Below are 19,424 nucleotides of genomic sequence, written 5' to 3'. Positions count from 1 at the left end.
AATACTTCGTTTACTTTGAATTTTTTATTTAATACTAGCTGTACCCGCGACTTCGTCCGCGTGGAATTTTACATTACTTTATTTTTCTAAAAGTAGCCTAAATTACTCCTTATTACATCAGCTACCTGCCAATAAAAGTCCCGTCAAAATCGGTCCAGTCATTTCAGAGATTAGCCGGAACAAACAGACAGTCAAAAATTGTAAAAAATCTTATTTTGGTGTATGTACCGTATTATATTCATATGCATGTAGTAATAAACACTCCAATTTTATTCATATGTATAGATAAATTGGAGTGTCTGTTTGTAATATTGAAATAACCGTTTTTTACTACATGCATATGAATATAAATACGATATACAGGCAGGTAGCTGATGTGATAGAAGTAACTACTTTTATTTTAGAAAACTGAAGTTAAATTCCACGCGGACAAAGTCACGGGTACAGCTAGTTTATATATATATATATATCTAATCTCTAATATATCATAAAAATATATTACTCTTTATTATATGAATGAATTGTGTACGCGGTCTAGTGATACACAATTTCGTCACATTCACCGTCTCCCGTATGGTCTAGTGGCTAGGATACCTGGCTTTCACCCAGGAGGCTCGGGTTCGATTCCCGGTACGGGAATATACTTTTTGTACATTTATAAGATTTTACTTTTACTACCCGATTTATTTTTGGTTTATTTTGTTCAAAGTTTATACGGTGCGATAAATATTTATTTTACTCGTATAATCGTTTATGTAGTTAGGGGCCGTTCAAGTATTACGAAAGCAGATATATTACAATTAATTACCCCCTTCATTACCCCATTGTTAGCAAAAGTAAGCAAAGCTCTTACCCCCCTCCCCCCATGCTTACGTAAACATTTTTCAATTAATGTATTGTTTTTTAGCAAATCAATGTGAGGGTTGCCATTCGTGTAAAAAAGTAAATAACTCCCGATGACGTAATCATCTAGACTCCCCCACCCCCTTGTCATCTAAAATAAGCAAAGCAAAGAAATAGTGCTTAGATAAAACTTAATAATACTTTCTTTTTTTTATAACACAAGGGACAAACGAGCATGCGGCTCACCTGATGGTAAGTGATTACCGCCGCCCATGAGCACCCGCAACACCAGGGGAATCTCTTTTCTTGAAGGTTTCAATATCGTATCGGTTCGGAAGTACCATTGCTGGAAGGTGATTTCACAATGTGGTTGTACTGACTAGTTCGATGTATCGGATTATATAACGTACTAGCTCTACACGCGACTACGTCCGCGTGGAATTTAACTTGATTTTTCTAAAATAAAAGTAGCCTAAGTTACTCCTTATTACATCAGCTACCTGTTAAAAAAGTCCCGTCAAAATCGGTCTAGACATTTAAGACATTAGCCGGAGCAAACAGACCGACAGACTGACAGACAAAAATTGTAAATAATGTTATTTTGGTGTATGTACCGTATTTATATTCATAGGCATGGACTAAAAAACGGTTATTTCAATATTACAAACAGACACTCCAATTTTATTTATATATATATATATTTTATTTATATATATATATATATATATATAGATATATATACGTATATATATTATATAGAAAAACCGCGGAATGCAACGTAAATATAGACTCCCCGCTGTGCATTTGTTTTCCTCTAATTATAACTAATCTACTAATAATTTTATTTATTGACGATGTTTTCAATCACCACAGAGTTAGTTCACTATCTATATTTAATTAAAATTCAAAAATTCAAAATATCTTCATACACGTAGGTCTATTACAGACTCTTATGATATGTCAAATCTACCGATTTCGAGATGAGAGGAACTGACAAGAAACTCAGCTCGTATTCTTTTCAAATAAATGTTATACATGTTTACAATAATACAGATTCATTTGAATTCAAATTTGGGAGAATAGAGGGACCACCGGCCCACAAGCAGCACCCGTTCACGAGTATGACGGATGAGCCAGCCAACATTGCACTCAACCATATTAAATGCTGCGTTATATAATATATTAAAGGAGATCGAATAAAATTGTAAAAAATGTTATTTTTGTGCATGTACCGTATTTATATTCATATGCATGTAGTAAAAAACGGTTATTTCAGTATTAAAAATAGATACTCCAATTTTATTTATATGTATAGATATATTCTCTTTATTGCACTTGTAATATAAAATATTATATGAATATTAAAAATAATCTGAGCGAGAGTTTTTTTATTTTTTATGTAATATTATCTTATGCCGTTTTTACTGAAAGATCAAAATTGAAGTCATACACTAGATTTGGACGGAGTACTACTCATAAAATGTGACTACTCAAAAGTGCTTATATTAAGTTTATTTGAATAAAGATTATTTCTATTTCTACTTCTATTTCTATAAATCATTGAGACCTCACACGCAGCAAATAAGCAATTACCAAAAATTACAGTCCACTTGGCACGTGAAAGTGAACCTATTGACAAATGAGTATATCATAGTCGCATTAACTACTGAGACCTGCCCGGTATCGAAGGTTCATTGAACTTCCGCAGCCCAAATTGTAATGTAGCCTGTTGCTGAAACGGGGTTGGGGGTGCGCGGGATCGTCGGGGGGTGCGCGGCGGGGTGCGCGGGTGGGCGGGAGGTGGGAGCCGGTGCATGCCTGGATCGATACCCGCTGGGCTGCAGCGCAGTCTGCCCGCACACCAGACACCGCTATCGTTAGCTTACATGCCGTTGTTTACATACATCGACCGGCACACAGATGTGTTCCGATCGACCAGCAAATTCAAAATATCTTCATTCATGTAGGTCTATTACAGACTATTATGATGTGTCAAATCTACCGTCAGTTCGGAATGATTTCGAGATGAGAACAACTGACGAGAAACTCAGCTCGTATTCTAGTGTCAATGTTGTACATGAACACAATAATACAGATTCATTTAAATTCAAATTTGGGAGAATAGAGTGACCACTAGCATATGTTATTGCAAAAGCAAAAACTCTAATCAGTGTTCGTAACCTGAACAGACCAGTCACCACAAGCAGCACCCGTGTGCAACTTGTGTGTTGCTCTTTTAAATAAGTATTGTTTTAATTAGATTTATTGTAACAAGGATTAGGCATGCGACAATCAACATACAAACCGCTACGCACTCAATCTCTGTTCAATCAGATAACATTGTCAGCGCTATGAATTTTAAGTTAGATATTTTCTACAAAAACATTATTATCATTTATAAATTCATCAATTTTATAATAAGCTCTTTTACAAAGGAAATATTTAAGACCTTTGAATCTTTTTTCTGGCAAATTGAGTACAGAGTTTGTTCAATCATCACTCCTTTAAGATATACTTTATGTCGGCGACAGTAAATATGAAATGTACAATGTAACACAAAGCCAGTCATAATGCGCTTTATATGGCCGTTTTACGATCATTTTGGGAGTTACCCAGCCGCATACTGTTCATAACAGATGGCCAATTTATATACCAGAGAGAGATTGTATAAAAGCCATACATCTTTCAGATCTTTACACTTATATGTGCTGCTTAACTCCTGGAAACTATCCGCTGAAGTAGCAATAATTAAACTAAACAAGAAAATAAAATAAAAATCTCAAATTTTGAGTAGTTTTTTTTTAGATTTGTGATAATTAACTTTGTTATAATTGAGTTGACATGTTTTTTTCTTATTCAAAATATCTTCATTCATGTAGGTCTATTACAGACTCTTATGATATGTCAAATCTACCGTCAGTTCGGAATTATTTCGAGATGAGCACTGACAAGAAACTCAGCTCGTATTCTTTTCAAATAAATATTGTACATATTTATATTTACAATAATACAGATTCATTTATAAATTCAAATTTGGAATAGAGTGACCTTATATAGACCCAGCATATGCTATTGCAAAAGCAAATAGTCTAATCAGTGTTCGTAACCGAACAGACCAGTCCCCACAAGCAACACCACACAACCACATTGTTCACCTTCCAGCAATGGTATTTCTGAACCACTACGATATTTAAACGAAAAGAGCTTATTCCTTTTTAAAAGGCCGACAACGTACTTGCAATTCCTCTGGTCTTACGGGTGCTCATGGGCGGCGGTAATCACTTACCATCAGGTGAGCCGCATGCTCGTTTGTCCCTTGTGTTATAAAAAAAAAATCAAATTTGATGTTAATTAAATATAAATATAATAAAGCTGTTTACTTCTGAAGAACCTTTACCCGTAGAACAGTTTGTGTGCAGTGATCAAATGTCGGAAGTAACCACAAGACTTGTTGCGGTAATTTTTTTTATAGCGTTATTAATTTATATGGCAAAACAACGTTTGCCGGGACAGCTAGTAGTGTAATAAAATATTAAATTAAATCATGATGTGGCCAGTTTTGACGCAATATATTATATAACAATAAGAGGGGAATGGGATGGTAGTAATGTGGATTGAAGAACCCATTGCTAGCAATGTACCATGCCTGGAAACCATGGTGATAAGTTCCTTGTAATTTTTCACGATGGACTAACTGACCTGACCTCATGCTCATCTTATCATCCTCCGCTGGTGCCCCGCCAGCGTAAACCGTTAGCGCAGGCAAGTGCACTACTCCATTGTCATCAATAAAAAAAAAACGTAAATAATAATAGTCAGGAAGTCGATTAAGTTGACGGGAAAAGGACGAAAAAATTAAAAAAAACGTGGTCGAGTGGAATGAGTAGTCAATGCTTACTAAAATGTCCAGACATGTGGCGGCGTGGTGGCCGGGTCATTGGGGTCCCTAAAATATGGTCGAGCGCAGTGCAGCAACGAGTGCTGCTTGTAGGGACTGGTCTGCTCTTATCACTACGACTGATTTAATATTATTGTGTTTTTATATTTGACCCTAATAAATTTGTGCTGGTTGGTAGTTCGTATTCACACGTTTCGACTTACAAAATGTGAACTTACAAGGATTATTTAAAAAAACAACACACAAGTTTCTTGCTCGCTCTTCTTGTGACGAGACAATGTCCGAATGAGTGGTAGATTAAAAAAAATTGTTATGACTTTCAAAAGTGCTTAACTTAAGTTTATTTGAATAAATGATTTTCTATTCTATTCTAAAAAATAATTGAAAAACGCCTCTCTTCAAAATAACACGATAACGGTAGGAAATATGAAAAAAATATATAGATAAAAGTTGTAGAGAATATTGAACTATAATGAATTACTCGTTATCTGTATTAGACAAGTTGTAATCTGTATCATTGATACTGTTTTATATAAATCTCCAAGTTCTAATCTTGGAAACCCTTACGCTGGAATCAAAGTGAGGAACATTACCATAAGCAGGGGCGGATCTACCTAAGGGTTTTTGGGCTGCAGCCCAGGGCCCCAAGGATACATAGGGCCTCAGTCCTCACTCAAACGATAATTAGAATAAAGTCGGCAACCCTGAGATCAATCAACTCATGCAAGTGCGCGTCTATCGAAAGGAACGGGGAATTTCTGGTCGCTTGTTTTTGGTCGATGTATTTTTTTAGTTGAGTCATATAATTAGGTAGGTCCCAAACTAGACTTAGACCAGGGCCCCACAAATTCATAAGCATTTTATCTCCTTTCTTTTGGTTGGTATTATAATACAATAAGACGGACATCTAAACGTAGTAACTGATTGTGTAATACGATTCAATTTAAATTCTATTGCTTACGTTTTAAAGTTACTTATACTGACTCAGTAAAGTACATATTACCTTTCCGCTTTCAATCGTGGATAACAAGTAGTGCAAGTAAACTTACACCTTGGATGCCGTCTCTTACCTGCAAAGACAGAGCAAATTTGTTAAGACATGTAATAAACAAATTATTATAACACGGAATTACACCAATTTCCGCTCACACGTAACGTAAGTGTATATGTTCTTTAGATAATTACTCAAATAAACCATTTTCTGTTTAAACAAGACTAAACATTAATCATTCTTCCAAAAGCGCCATTTATAGTTTATAAATATGAAACCGGATACCAAAAGATATATTGGAATTACCCTCAAATAAATCCAAAACATCTGTTAAATCATATTTACTGAACAAAGCCTATTACTCACTAAACGATTACTTGAATGACGAGCGTGCATGGCAATAGTTGTTCATGCACGGGATTTTCATTTAATGTTAGACATAGACACCTATATAAAAATACATTGTAAATAAACTGGCTTTTAAAAAAAAATAAGTTCGGTATATAGATCCAATAGAGAAGAACTGGCAAGAAACTCAATTGACTTACTTATTCTTTTTAAAGCCAGTATTTACAATTTATATTTATATAGGTGTTTATACTACTGCCATAAACGCTCGTCATTCAAGTAACTCGGGAGACGCCCAAGAGTTTATACAGACAGAAATAAATCAACCCAACTGACAAAGTGGCTTAGTCTATATTTGGCAGTGTCGCATCGTCTGTCACAAACGTAAAACAAGTTTTATTATGTTTATCATAATATATCTGGGTGCTATTTTAATCGGCGATCAGTTGCAAGACTTGAAGTCTTGAGATGTGATGAGTGCTGCTTGATTTGTGGGCGAAGAGGTCAGCACCACTTCTGCATTTCTACATTACATACCTCCTCTTCAGTCTCTTAACTTTGTGCGAAGATTCAGATGGTGTGTGTATATACATATATATATACAGGGTTTTGTTTAATAGACGATAGAAATAGAATAATCTTTATTCAAATAAACTCATTACAAGCACTTTTGAATAGTCATATTTTGATTCTACCACTCATACGGAATGCAGATTTATCACAAGAATGATGAGCAAGAAACTTGTGTGTTGCTCTTTTTAGTAGATGTTTTTTTTATATAAATAATTACAGCATAACAAGTAAGAGGCATGCGATAATCAACGTAGAAATTGCTACGCACTCATCATTAGTGTAATCAGATAATATTGTCAGTGCTATGGATTTTAAGTTTACTGATTTTACATTACATTCATACTGGTCTGATGCACCATCTGTGGTAACGGTTTACGCTGGCGGTGCACCAGTGGAGGATGATAAGATGAACATGAGGTGAGCTCAGTTAGCCCATCGTTACAAATTCACATAACAGAATGTTGCACAAGTCAGGATGACCACGCAGTTCCTCCTGGAAACCATCGTGGTAAATTGTCATTTCCCCATTGCTAACAATGTACCATGTCAGGTCGACCTCCACGCTGTTCCCCCTGGAAACCATCGTGTTAAATTCCTGGTGAATTTCTCACGATGGGCTAACTGATCTGACCTCATGTTCATCTTATTATCCTCCACTTGTGCCCCGCTAGCGTAAACCGTTACTGCAGGCGGGTGCACCATTCCATTATCATCCACAAAAAAAATTGACATTTGCCAAGATGGGCATTGACTTCATACTCAGTTTATCAGTCTCCACTGGTGCCCCGCCAGCGTATACCGTCAGCGTAGTAGGATGCACCAGTCTATTAATATCCATAAAAAAAATTGCTTCACATAATGCCATAATTTTCCGTGTGTGTCATAAAATGAATTATCCGTTTAGATAATTTACTTAAACACTTTACCTATTTGAGATATAACTAGTCATCATCTGCTTCTTCCTTATCCCATTTATTTGTGGTCGTCGTAATATGTTTTCTCATCCATTCATCCCTGTTCGCAGTCATCTCGTTATTTACTTCCTTTCTTACCATATCATCTTTCGCACAGTCCATCCGTCTCTTTTTCGGCCTTCCTCTGCCCTTATAACCATCCACATTCATTTGAGATATGACTAGTAACTAGATATAATTGACAGCCTCGGTGGTCTAGTGGTTTAGCACACCGCTTTACTATCCGATGGTCGTGGGTTCGATTCCTCGCACGGTACATTTGTATTCATGAGTATGATTGTTTGCATCGGTCTGGGTGTTTTCTATGTATAATATGTATTTATTTACATAAAAATGTATCCATGTATTTATATCGGTTGTCTAGTACTCATAACACAAGCTCTGCTTAGCTTGGGTCTAGATGGCGCTGTGTGAATTGTCCTGAGATATTATAATTATTATTATAATGAAAAAAAAGTGAAACTAAACATCAACACAGTAATCTCACGCTCTGTTTGCTTGTAATCATAACAATTACTATGTAATAAAAAACAGGGGCTAGACTACGTAATACGATTGCAATCAATTTCCATCTGAAGGAAATTGATATTTACAGAATTGCAACTAGGAATGTCTGTAACAATAATGACGTGTGTCACTAAGAACCAAATGAACCGAGACATCGAGCTGTACATGTGTGCATACATATGTATATAAAAAGTTTTAACAAAGTGGCTAAAATATAAAAACTATGACGAAATTGAAGCTATTTTGTACTGTTCTGGATGACAGTGTGCAATTGGACTGCAGTCCTGAGGAATGTAGTCATAATGTAATATTTATTTATTTATTAAATGTTTTATGCACAAATACATAAACATGGCGGACTTACCACCATGAGGTATTTTCTCCCAGTCAACCATTGGGCATACAGAGATCTATGTGAGCAGAGCATATAAAATAAAAATGTATAAAAAATATTATAAATTAGTCCATAATTATATATAATACATAATATTAAATAAATATTTACACATATACTCAATATTTATAAATATAAAAATATACACGTACATATACATACATATATACAAATCAACAGATGCGTAAGAAAGAAAATTGTTATTTAACATTAGAGAAGGTATTATTTGATTTTGGGTAAGATTATATATATACAATAATTATAATATTTTAATAAACATACATTCGCACCCAACACCCTTCCACACACACACACACACACACACACACAAACACATACACACGTTATTTACAGTAGAAACAAATTCTGAATATAATAATAAATAAACGTAGAAGAGCGTGATCTCCTATCACAAGTATTTAATTATGCTTACAAGGAGTTCCCAGCCCCAGCCTAAGGAAATATATAAATAACAATATGTGATTATTTATATGTAAAACATCTTTAATTAATTAAAAATAAATGGTTAATGAAATAAATTTACTATTATTATCTGTTTTTCACAGCTTAAGCTGGTGATCAGTACCGAGGACGGGACATGCCAAGTGTCTCGTTACTTTATTTGGTTGATGGTTTATTCTGTGGTATTTAGGAAGCGACGGACTATTGTACATGTATCTAAGATAACAGACTTTTGGAATGGAATGTAGATTCGTTTATTTAATTTCAATTTATTATTATTATTTCTTAAACTTATTATTATTTTCTTTTTTTTTTCAAAAATCATCTCCCCTCTTAAGGAAAGGAGATGGCAACATACCCCCGGCAGAAGCACAGTCGGCCGGGGTTCAGGGCCGCAGGGAGAGACCGGCGTACAATGCGGGCAGAATCTAAGAGCACCGCTTTCTGCATCTTTCCCGGGAGTGAGCCGCCTCGGAATCCCAACCGTCTGAGATGTTGTTCCAGACTGGTTGGGATAAGACCGTTCACCGACATAACGATTGGAATGATTTCGGTGGACATCACCCCCAACATTTCGGTCACCTCGTGAGCCAGGTCGAGATATTTTCTCTTTTTCTCAGTTTCGGCTTTCACGAGGTTCTCGTCATGCGGTATGGTGGTGTCCACCAAAAACACCCTCGAGAGTGCCCGATCCATCACTACAATATCAGGTTTGTTCGTATTGTCTCTTCGTTATTATTATTATTCTCTCTATCGTCTCACTCTCTCAACTTTTGCTGGTTTTCTTTATTATTATTACGTTTTCTCTTCATTTAAAAATTTTAAAAGGTAAAACTCACCTACACGGGCCTTAGCCAAGTGTGGGAGAGGTAGTGGTGTGTGATGATATTGTAGAGGAGTTTAAGAATTTTCGGATTCTGCGTTATTATTATTATTACTAAATATATATGTAAAATGTACTTACGTCAAATGTGTAATGTGTATGTGTATATTTATATCAATAAATGTTTTTCTTTCTTTACCATTTGATGGGAGTTTGAACTTGAATTGCATTTGAACGGGTGCTGCTTGTGGGGACTGGTCTGTTCAGTTACGAACATTGATTAGACTATTTGCTTTTGCAATAGCATATGCTGGTGGTCACTCTATTCTACCTTTAATCTAATTTGAATTTATAATCAATCTGTATTATTGTAAACATATACAACTTTTATTTGAAAAGAAAACGAGCTGAGTTTCTTGCCAGTTCTCATCTCGAAATCATTCCAAACTGACGGTAGATTTGACATATCATAGGAGTCTGTAATAGACCTACATGAATAAAGATATTTTGAATTTCAATTTGACGGCTAAGCTAATACAAACCAAGTTATAACTTAGCAAATGCTATACGTAACTGCAAACAAACAATAATGTTCTTGCGATACAGGAGAAACTCGAGCCTTGATCTTACAGCAGTGATTCTTATTTAAATATTTTATCTACATTCATTAATTATAGTAAGGAAATTGAAAGATAGTTACTTTTATTTGTGAAAGTCGAATTTCTCAGTATTTTCGAAATATTATTATTATTAATATTTTATTCTATTCGCAAATTTAATTCAGTTTAAATAGTTATTGTAAAATTTTCATAGTAGCACGTATTGTATGGACAGGGGTCGGAGTCGTGCAGCCTTAAGCGGAGTAGAAAAGGTCCGGCGCAATGTGCCCCCGGGGGCGGACGGGCACGAGTTATACGACCCAATGGCTTTATACAGCGCAGGACCATCATTTACCCTTGAAAAGTATGCTATTTCTGTATTCAATAGACTACTACGCACAATATAGTGGTACTAGCTATTACGCGCAACTTCATATTTATCATATTTCATTACAGTTTTGCTCCTATTGGTCTTAGCGTAATCTTATATATAAAAACGGTTTCAACGGCCCGAATGAGAGGCCAATTGCGGAAAATGGAGTCCAACCTACACTACACAGGGGGAAGGGGATTGTTAGTAATGTGAACTAATGAACCCATTGCTAGCAATGTACCATCTCAGATCGACCTCCACGCGGTTCCCCCTGGAAACCATAGTGATACATTCCCGGTGAATTTGTCACGTTGGGCTAACTGATCTGACTTCATGCTCATCTTATCACCCTCCACTGGTGCCCCGCCAGCGTAAACCGTTAGCGCAGGCGGGTGCACGATTCCATTATCATCCTTTAAAAAAAAAAACCTACACTACACTACACACTTATACATAAAATTCTCGTGTCACAGTTTTCGTTCCATTACTCCTCCGAAACGGCTTGACCGATTCTCATGAAATTTTGTGAGCGTATTGAGTAGGTCTGAGAATCGGCCATCTATTTTTCATCCCCCTAAATGTTAGGGGTAGTCCATCCCTAATTTTTTATTTTATTTTAAGGCAACACATCGTTTGCCGGGACAGCTAGTGTTATATAACTTAAAGCCTTCCTCGACAAATGGACTATCCAAAACAAAAATAATTTTTCAATTCGAGAATATCAACCAGTAGTTCCTAAGATTAGTATAGGATAGCGTTCAAACAAACAAACCAATTCTTCATCTTTATAATATTAGGCCCATCTGATAATAAACTGTTACCGTAGTCTATGGAAGCCTGAAACATCGCAGGGTGTCACGTGCGCGTTTCCAACACTTAAGAAACCTTAATATACTCCTTCTTGAAAAACCCCATGCTGTAGTTTCTCGAGAAAACCTCGGCAAGTAGTTCATTCCACAATCTGAGTGTACCCGGGAGGAAGTTATGTCACTTAGGTTTCAGCGGGTGGAGATGAAATCCCTGGCGATGGCGATCGGTAAGATGGTAAGATGATTTCATCTTTACACATAGAACTTGTTCAATAGTTATAATATTTATTCAAATAAACTCATTACAAACACTTTTGAATAGTCATATTTTTTATTGTACCACTCATTCGGAACTTAGATTCATCACAAGAAGAATGAGCAATAAACTTGTGTGTTGTTCTTTTGTATAGGTGTTTTATTTTTTTTTTTAATTGATAATAACAAGTAAGAGGCTTGCGATAATCAACAGTCATAGAAACAGCTACGCACTCATTCTTAGTAAAATCGGATAATATCGACAGCGCTATGAATTTAAAGTTCTAATACACAATAACAAGTAAGAGGCCTGCGATAATCAACATAGAAACCGCTACTCATTCTTAGTGCAATCAGATAATATTGTCAGCGCTATGAATTTTAAGTTCTAATACACAATAACAAGTAAGAGGCCTGCGATAATCAACATAGAAACCGCTACTCATTCTTAGTGCAATCAGATAATATTGTCAGCGCTATGAATTTTAAGTTCTAATACACAATAACAAGTAAGAGGCCTGCGATAATCAACATAGAAACCGCTACTCATTCTTAGTGCAATCAGATAATATTGTCAGCGCTATGAATTTTAAGTTCTAATACACAATAACAAGTAAGAGGCCTGCGATAATCAACATAGAAACCGCTACTCATTCTTAGTGCAATTAGATAATATTGTCAGCGCTATGAATTTTAAGTTCTAATACACAATAACAAGTAAGAGGCCTGCGATAATCAACATAGAAACCGCTACTCATTCTTAGTGCAATCAGATAATATTGTCAGCGCTATGAATTTTAAGTTTTTCTACAATGAACAAACTAGCAGTGTTATAAGCTTGCGTTGCCATTGATCAATTGTTTCTTTTTCTTTCTTTCAATTGTCGTTTCTTCCTAACGAGGCCGACTTGTTACTTTTTGATTGCTCTATAATTTGAGACATGGATATCTCACGTAACTGCAATTGTTTGACCGAATCCAATTGGACACGTACCACGCGAGCTTACCGTGTCGAACCTGTACCATAGACCATAGCATACCGGTAATGATGCACGAGACTGGTAAAACGTATTTTAGTTCCGTGGCGAATTTCTCGCAATTCTGATACCGTTTCGAGGCCATTAATAAAAACTGGTTACTAATATTATAAATGCGAAAGTAACTCTGTCTGTCTGTCTCACTGTCACGCCAAAAGTACTGACCCAATTTAAATGAAATTTGGTACACAGATTATCTAGACCCTGAGAAAGGACATAGTCTACTTCTGAATGCGAAAAACGGTTTGTAATGAGTTGAAGAGGAGATGAAAAGTTGTATGGAAGAATCGTCAATTTTTATGCTAGAATCTTTAAACTTATTTTTTAGGCTCTTGATTAAATATAAATAAATATGACATTCAAAGTTTGTAAAATCACCCTTAGGTTATTGGATATCTTCTCTTTATTTAGTGAAGGACTATAACACTCGAACGAAGTCGCGGGCACAGTTAGTTCGATTATAACTGTTTATCGCATTAACAACATAATTCAACGGTCGTTTGTGATTTTTCTTTAATAAAACAACAATACTCCTCACAGACTTACAAATAATAATACCAAAACAAATTCAAAATATCTTTATTCATGTAGGTCTATTACAGACTCTTATGATATGTCAAATCTACCGTCAGTTCGGAATGATATCGAGATGAGAAGAACTGACAAGTAACTCAGCTCGCACTCCACTCCACAATCCACACAACGCCATCTAGTCCTAAACTAAGCAGAGCTTGTGTTATGGTTATTTCTTCTTTATATTATATATATATATAATATTCATATTACGTTCTTTCCAGAACGGTCGTTATATAGTGGAGTAAGAGGCTGTTGCCAGCACCAACTGCGTTCAAATTCTTCATTGCCTTCCCTTTATCCCATTATTGTGGTCGGCGCAGTATGTCATTCTCTTCCACTGCTCTCTATCGGTCGTCATATCTGAGCATACTCTTCTTTTATTCATATCATCTTTCACACAATCCATCCATCTTTTCTTACGGCGTCCCCTCCCTTTACATCCATCCACATTCATATTATACACTGTGTTCAAATTGAACCAAGATAATTCACAATTGGGCTGTACGTCTTCAAAATATCAAGACGTAATTAAGATAACTACATTTCTGTTTAAATAATTTCTACGCTCATGACTCAGCGGGACTTAACTGCTATCAAAAAGAATATAGGAAGTAAAAGTATGTTTACCGTGCAAACAATAAACTGACAAACTTACTTATGATACATTTAATATACATGTATTTATATGATTTATTTATGTGGTTCTGGAGGAAGATTTCCAGGGGCAAAGCTCATTGCCACCACACGCGTCGCAGGTTGCGGATAGCGAACGGCCCCCAGATATGGAGGTTAGCTGTGAATAACCAATAAGCAGTCGCGGACAATGCAGCGGTCTGTCGGAGAGGTTTATGGCAGGGTATACCTCCATAAATAGCGCGCAAAACTCCATGATTTTTTAGATGGCAGTGGCGAATTAGGGCCGCCACTATAAACAAAGCTCTTATGCCCGGGGATTGGACCTCGTCAACCTTGGTTGGTAGTTCAAATAGGAGATGGAAAACTCTGATTTCAAACCAAATAAGCCTTCCTAGAAGATTACAGTAAGGTGAGGCTACCGGACTACCGGAGAAGATCATTTAAAGAAGCCCAAGGAGGGTTGACGTCAGGCAGGCGGCCGGTCATAAAACAAAAACTGAAGCCAAAACCATTCTCTCGTAATATGAATTTGAGTGAACGAATTGATGATCGGACTAGGGCGTACCCCCGAGGCGACGCGTAGGGGCAGCACCCGGCCACTGCGAGAAATGGACAAGGGTGTTGCACCACAACGGACGGGTGCAACATAAGAAGCAAGTCCAGAAAATAAGAGAAGTATGTATGAGGTGTGGTAGTTGGAATGTAGGTTCGATGACTGGAAGAGGAAGAGAGCTAGCGGAGGTATTGAAAAGGCGAAGAATAAAAGTAGCCTGTATACAGGAGACGAAATGGAAAGGAGCGAAAGCTAAAGAGATTGGAGAAGGATATAAATTTTACTATGTAGGAAGTGCTGGGAAAAGGAATGGGGTTGGAATAGTGCTGGATAATGAGCTGAAAAAGTGTGTCATAGATATAAAAAGGATAAGCGATAGAATAATAGCTGTGAAAGTAGTAGAGAGCATGGTTCTGAACATTATTAGTGTGTATGCTCCTCAGACTGGAAGTGATGAAGACGTAAAAGCAAAGTTTTGGGAAGATTTTGATGGTTTGATGATAGGTATTCCAGAAAATGAAGAGGTATATGTTGGAGGGGATTTTAATGGACATGTAGGCGTACATAATGAAAACTATGATAGAGTTCATGGGGGGAGGTCGATTGGTATACGAAACGAGGATGGCGAATCTTTATTAGAAACTGCTTCAGCATTTGACCTGGCTATAGTAAACACTTGGTTTAAAAAAAATGAGGAACACCTTATCACCTATAAAAGTGGTCACCATGCGACACAAATAGACTTTTCCTTACGAGACGAAACAGGCTATGGACTGTGAAAGACTGTAAAGTGCTACCAGGAGAAGATTTAGTCACACAACATAGATTGTTATTAATAGAACTAAAAATTAAAGTACATATAAATAAAAATAAGAAACGCCCCCCACCTACAACTAAATGGCGAATGATAGAAAACAAGGAGTATGCAAGTAGATTCAAGAATGAAGTTGTAGGCAAAATGATTAGTATGAAAGATATGAAAGGAAAAACAGTGAATGAATGTTGGGATGAAATAGCACATTATATTAGAATGGTAGGAAAAGAGGTCTTTGGAGAAAGTAAGGGAAAGGGCATAATAGATAAGGATACATGGTGGTGGACTGAAGAAGTGCAAAAGATATTAAAAGAAAAGAAGAATGCTTTTAAAGATTGGCAAAAGGTACCTATAGAGAATGATCGTCTGAAACAAGAGAAAAAGATAATTTATAATAAGTTTAAAAAGGAAGCAAAAAAAGTAGTAGCAATATCCAGAACAAGGGCATTAGATAGAATATACAAGTCACTTGATGACCACAGTGGTCAAAAAGAACTATACAGGATCACAAAAATGAGAGAAGAAAGAGCGAAAGATATGAAGCATGTGAAATGTATAAAAGATGATACAGGCCAAATTTTGTTAAAAGACGACGACATAAAAACACGTTGGAAGGTATATTTTGAAAAACTTATGAATGAAGAGAATCTGTGGGATGAGCCTACAAAAGATGTCTCGGTAAACATCGGTGTAGTAAATGAGATTGGTATGGATGAAGTAAGGAAAGCAGTGAAAAGTATGAAGAATGGGAAAGCTGTTGGGCCAGATGGCATACCAGCAGAAGTCTGGAAATTATTAGGAGAAGATGGATGCAAGTGGTTAGCTTCATTCTTTAATAAATTATTGCAGTCAAGTGGCGATCCTCTAAGGAATGGTGCAATAGTTCACTAGTGCCCATTTTTAAGAATAAGGGTGATGTACAGGATTGTAATAATTATCGAGGAATAAAGCTCATGTCTCACAGTATGAAAGTATGGGAGAAAGTGATAGAGAAGCGATTGCGTGATGAGACTAGTATCACCCAAAACCAGTTTGGATTTATGCCAGGCCGAAGTACCACAGATGCCATATTTGCACTGCGCCAGCTGTGTGAAAAATACAGACGTGCTCACAAGAACTTGCACATGGTGTTTGTGGACCTGGAAAAGGCGTACGATAAAGTACCCAGACCGGTTTTGTGGTGGGCCCTGAAAGATAGAGGAGTGCCAGTGAAGTATGTGGAGTTGATTCGTGCTATGTACAGTCAACCTCGTACATACGTTCGGTCGGCCCGGGAAATACCAGCGAGTTCAGTGTGTGTAGGCTTGCATCAGGGGTCGGCTTTAAGCCCGTACCTCTTTTTGTTGATAATATGCCTTGATATATATAAGAGGCACCCTGGTGCATGCTATTTGCAGATGACATTGTGCTCGTTGGTGAGGAGGGAGCTGAGATACAGATAGATTGGCGATATGGCAGCAAAAGCTGGAAAGTGGTGGCTTAAAGATAAGTAATTCCAAAACGGAATACATGTTTTGCGACTTTGGCGGTCTTTCTGGCTCTGCAGCCATATCACTAAATGGAGTTCCATTACCGATCTGCTCCGATTTCCGGTATTTAGGTTCACTCCTCCAAAGCAATGGCGAATTAGACCGAACCATAAAGCACAGGATTAACTCAGGTTGGATGAAGTGGCGGCAGGTTACGGCGACGACGTGCGACTCACGAGTTCCCCTTAAACTTAAGGGCAAAATTTACAAGACCATGATCCGGCCTGCCATTTTGTATGGATCAGAGTGCTGGCCCATAAAGGCGACGGATGAGAGACGACTGCATGCAACTGAAATGCGAATGTTGAGATGGATGTGTGGTGTGACGAGGATAGACAAGATAAAGAATGAATACATCAGAGGAAGTATGAAAGTGGCACCGATGTCAGAGAAGTTAAAGAGTAATCGTCTATCGTGGTATGGGCATGTAATGCGTAGGAAAGAAGATCATATCCTAAGGACGGTGTTACATATGAATGTGGATGGTTATAAGGGTAGAGGAAGACCGAAAAAGAGATGGATGGACTGTGTGAAAGATGATATGGTGATAACGGAATGACTGCGAACAGAGATGAATGGAAGAGAAAAACATATTACGCCGACCCCAAATAAATGGGATAAGGAAGAAGCAGATGATGATGATATTTATATGACTACAATTGTTTGCTACAATAGTATGAGCTCATGTGATAGCTATTGCCTATAAAGATAAATAGCACAGATATATCAAAATACACTGTGAGACAGTATATAACATGAAATATGTACCCTATATGTTATTTTGATGTATAAGCTATACTACTGTAATGAAACCTCAATATCAATTCCGTAGTATATGCATGAAAGAGTAACAAACATCCATGTAAGCATTCATACTCACAACAACACACAACAACAACTTTGGCGTTCATAATATTAGTAAGATAAAAATGTTGTTATCGCTGTCTGTCCATAATAGTAGAACGCAAACAATGAGTTTTTTTATTCGAAGATAACAGAATGGTGGGTGCACCATTCCGTTATCGTCGAATATCGCCTGTGCCGATCGGGGCACCAGTGGAGGATGATAAGATAAACATGACAGGTCAGGTCAGACAGCCCATCGTGACGTGAGCCCATGGGGTGATGTTTTCCAGAGTGAATAACGTGGAAGTCAACCTATTATGGTACATTGCTAGCAATAGGTTTCACTAATCCACATCTAAATATATATAACTCAAAGGTGACTGACTAACATAGTGATCTATCAACGCACAGCCCAAACCACTGGACGGATCGGGCTGAAATTTGGCATGCAGGTAGATGTTATGACGTAGGCATCCGCTAAGAAAGGATTTTGATTAATTCTACCACCAAGAGGATAAAATAGGGGATGAAAGTTTGTATGAAACTTTGTCAATTTTAAACCAATCGGGCTGAGACTTTGCATGCATAAAGCGACTATGACTATAAGGAAGGATTTTGATAAATTCCACCCCTAAGGGGATAAATTAACGCGAGCGAAGCCGCGGACAAAAGCTAGTTACTAATAATCTCATGATAGTGTTGTCTGCGCCTATGTACGCTATAATCTTAGAAATGTTTTAACCGATATGAGTGGAATTTTCACTGATGTGCTGCAGTTAAAAATTTGTATTATGTCTTCTAAAATATAAGTTTACAACCAAATGATCTGAGAGAGCTAACCGAGATAAGAAAAAGATGTGAAGTGACTTGAAATTGTCCACAGATAAGCAATCGTGTAGGTAATTAATACTAACGTTAAATACAAATTACCATTTCCACCATCTACTGTCACCGTGACTCATTAATTGCACGTTCAGAATATATATATTAGTATAGTCAAGGTTGTGGTCGAATTAATTATTACACATTCTAATGATGTTTTGATGAGAGCTATACAAAATACAGCGTATATCTAACGACTAACGAATGAAGTGTTCTTACCGTGTAATTATTGAAATTGTAAGAGGCTCTTAGACAAAAGGTATAAAACCTTTTGTCTCTATAAAAAATCTAGACTGTTAATCTGCATATTTGTATAGCTGTAAGTCTGCATGTTCATATACGCATAACGCAAAAACTACCTAGTGGAATTTATTGCAATTTTGGTCAATACATTGCTAGAGGTCTAATCTATACATGTAAATAAAATTGGAGTGTCTGTTGGTAATATTGAAATAATCATTTTTTACTACATGCATCTAAATATATATAACTCAAAGGTGACTGACATAGTGATCTATCAACGCACAGCCTAAACCACTGGACGGATCGGGCTGAAATTTAGCATGCAGGTAGATGTTATGACGTACGCATCCGCTAAGAAAGGATTTTGGTTACTTCTACCCCCAAGGGGATAAAATAGGGGATGAAAGTTTGTATGAAACTTTGTCAATTTTAAACCGATCGGGCTGAAACTTTGCATGCA

At 36.8% G+C, this 19,424-nt stretch overlaps 1 protein-coding gene and 1 non-coding gene across 2 annotated transcripts in view; one reads left to right on the top strand and one right to left on the bottom strand.

The window, feature by feature from the left end:
* Positions 1–19,424, bottom strand: part of LOC131846252 (prominin-like protein) — a 107,156-nt gene that overhangs the window by 48,562 nt on the left and 39,170 nt on the right. The window lies entirely within an intron of this gene.
* Trnae-uuc (transfer RNA glutamic acid (anticodon UUC)) lies at positions 568–639 on the top strand. Its single transcript has one exon. It is a non-coding gene; the product is annotated as a tRNA-Glu (tRNA).

Source organism: Achroia grisella, unplaced genomic scaffold (assembly GCF_030625045.1).
Source record: "Achroia grisella isolate CSIRO2021 unplaced genomic scaffold, CSIRO_AGI_Agris_v1 utg509, whole genome shotgun sequence".
In the NCBI taxonomy this organism is placed as follows: domain Eukaryota; kingdom Metazoa; phylum Arthropoda; class Insecta; order Lepidoptera; family Pyralidae; genus Achroia; species Achroia grisella.
This window is presented reverse-complemented; position numbering and strand designations above follow the sequence as displayed.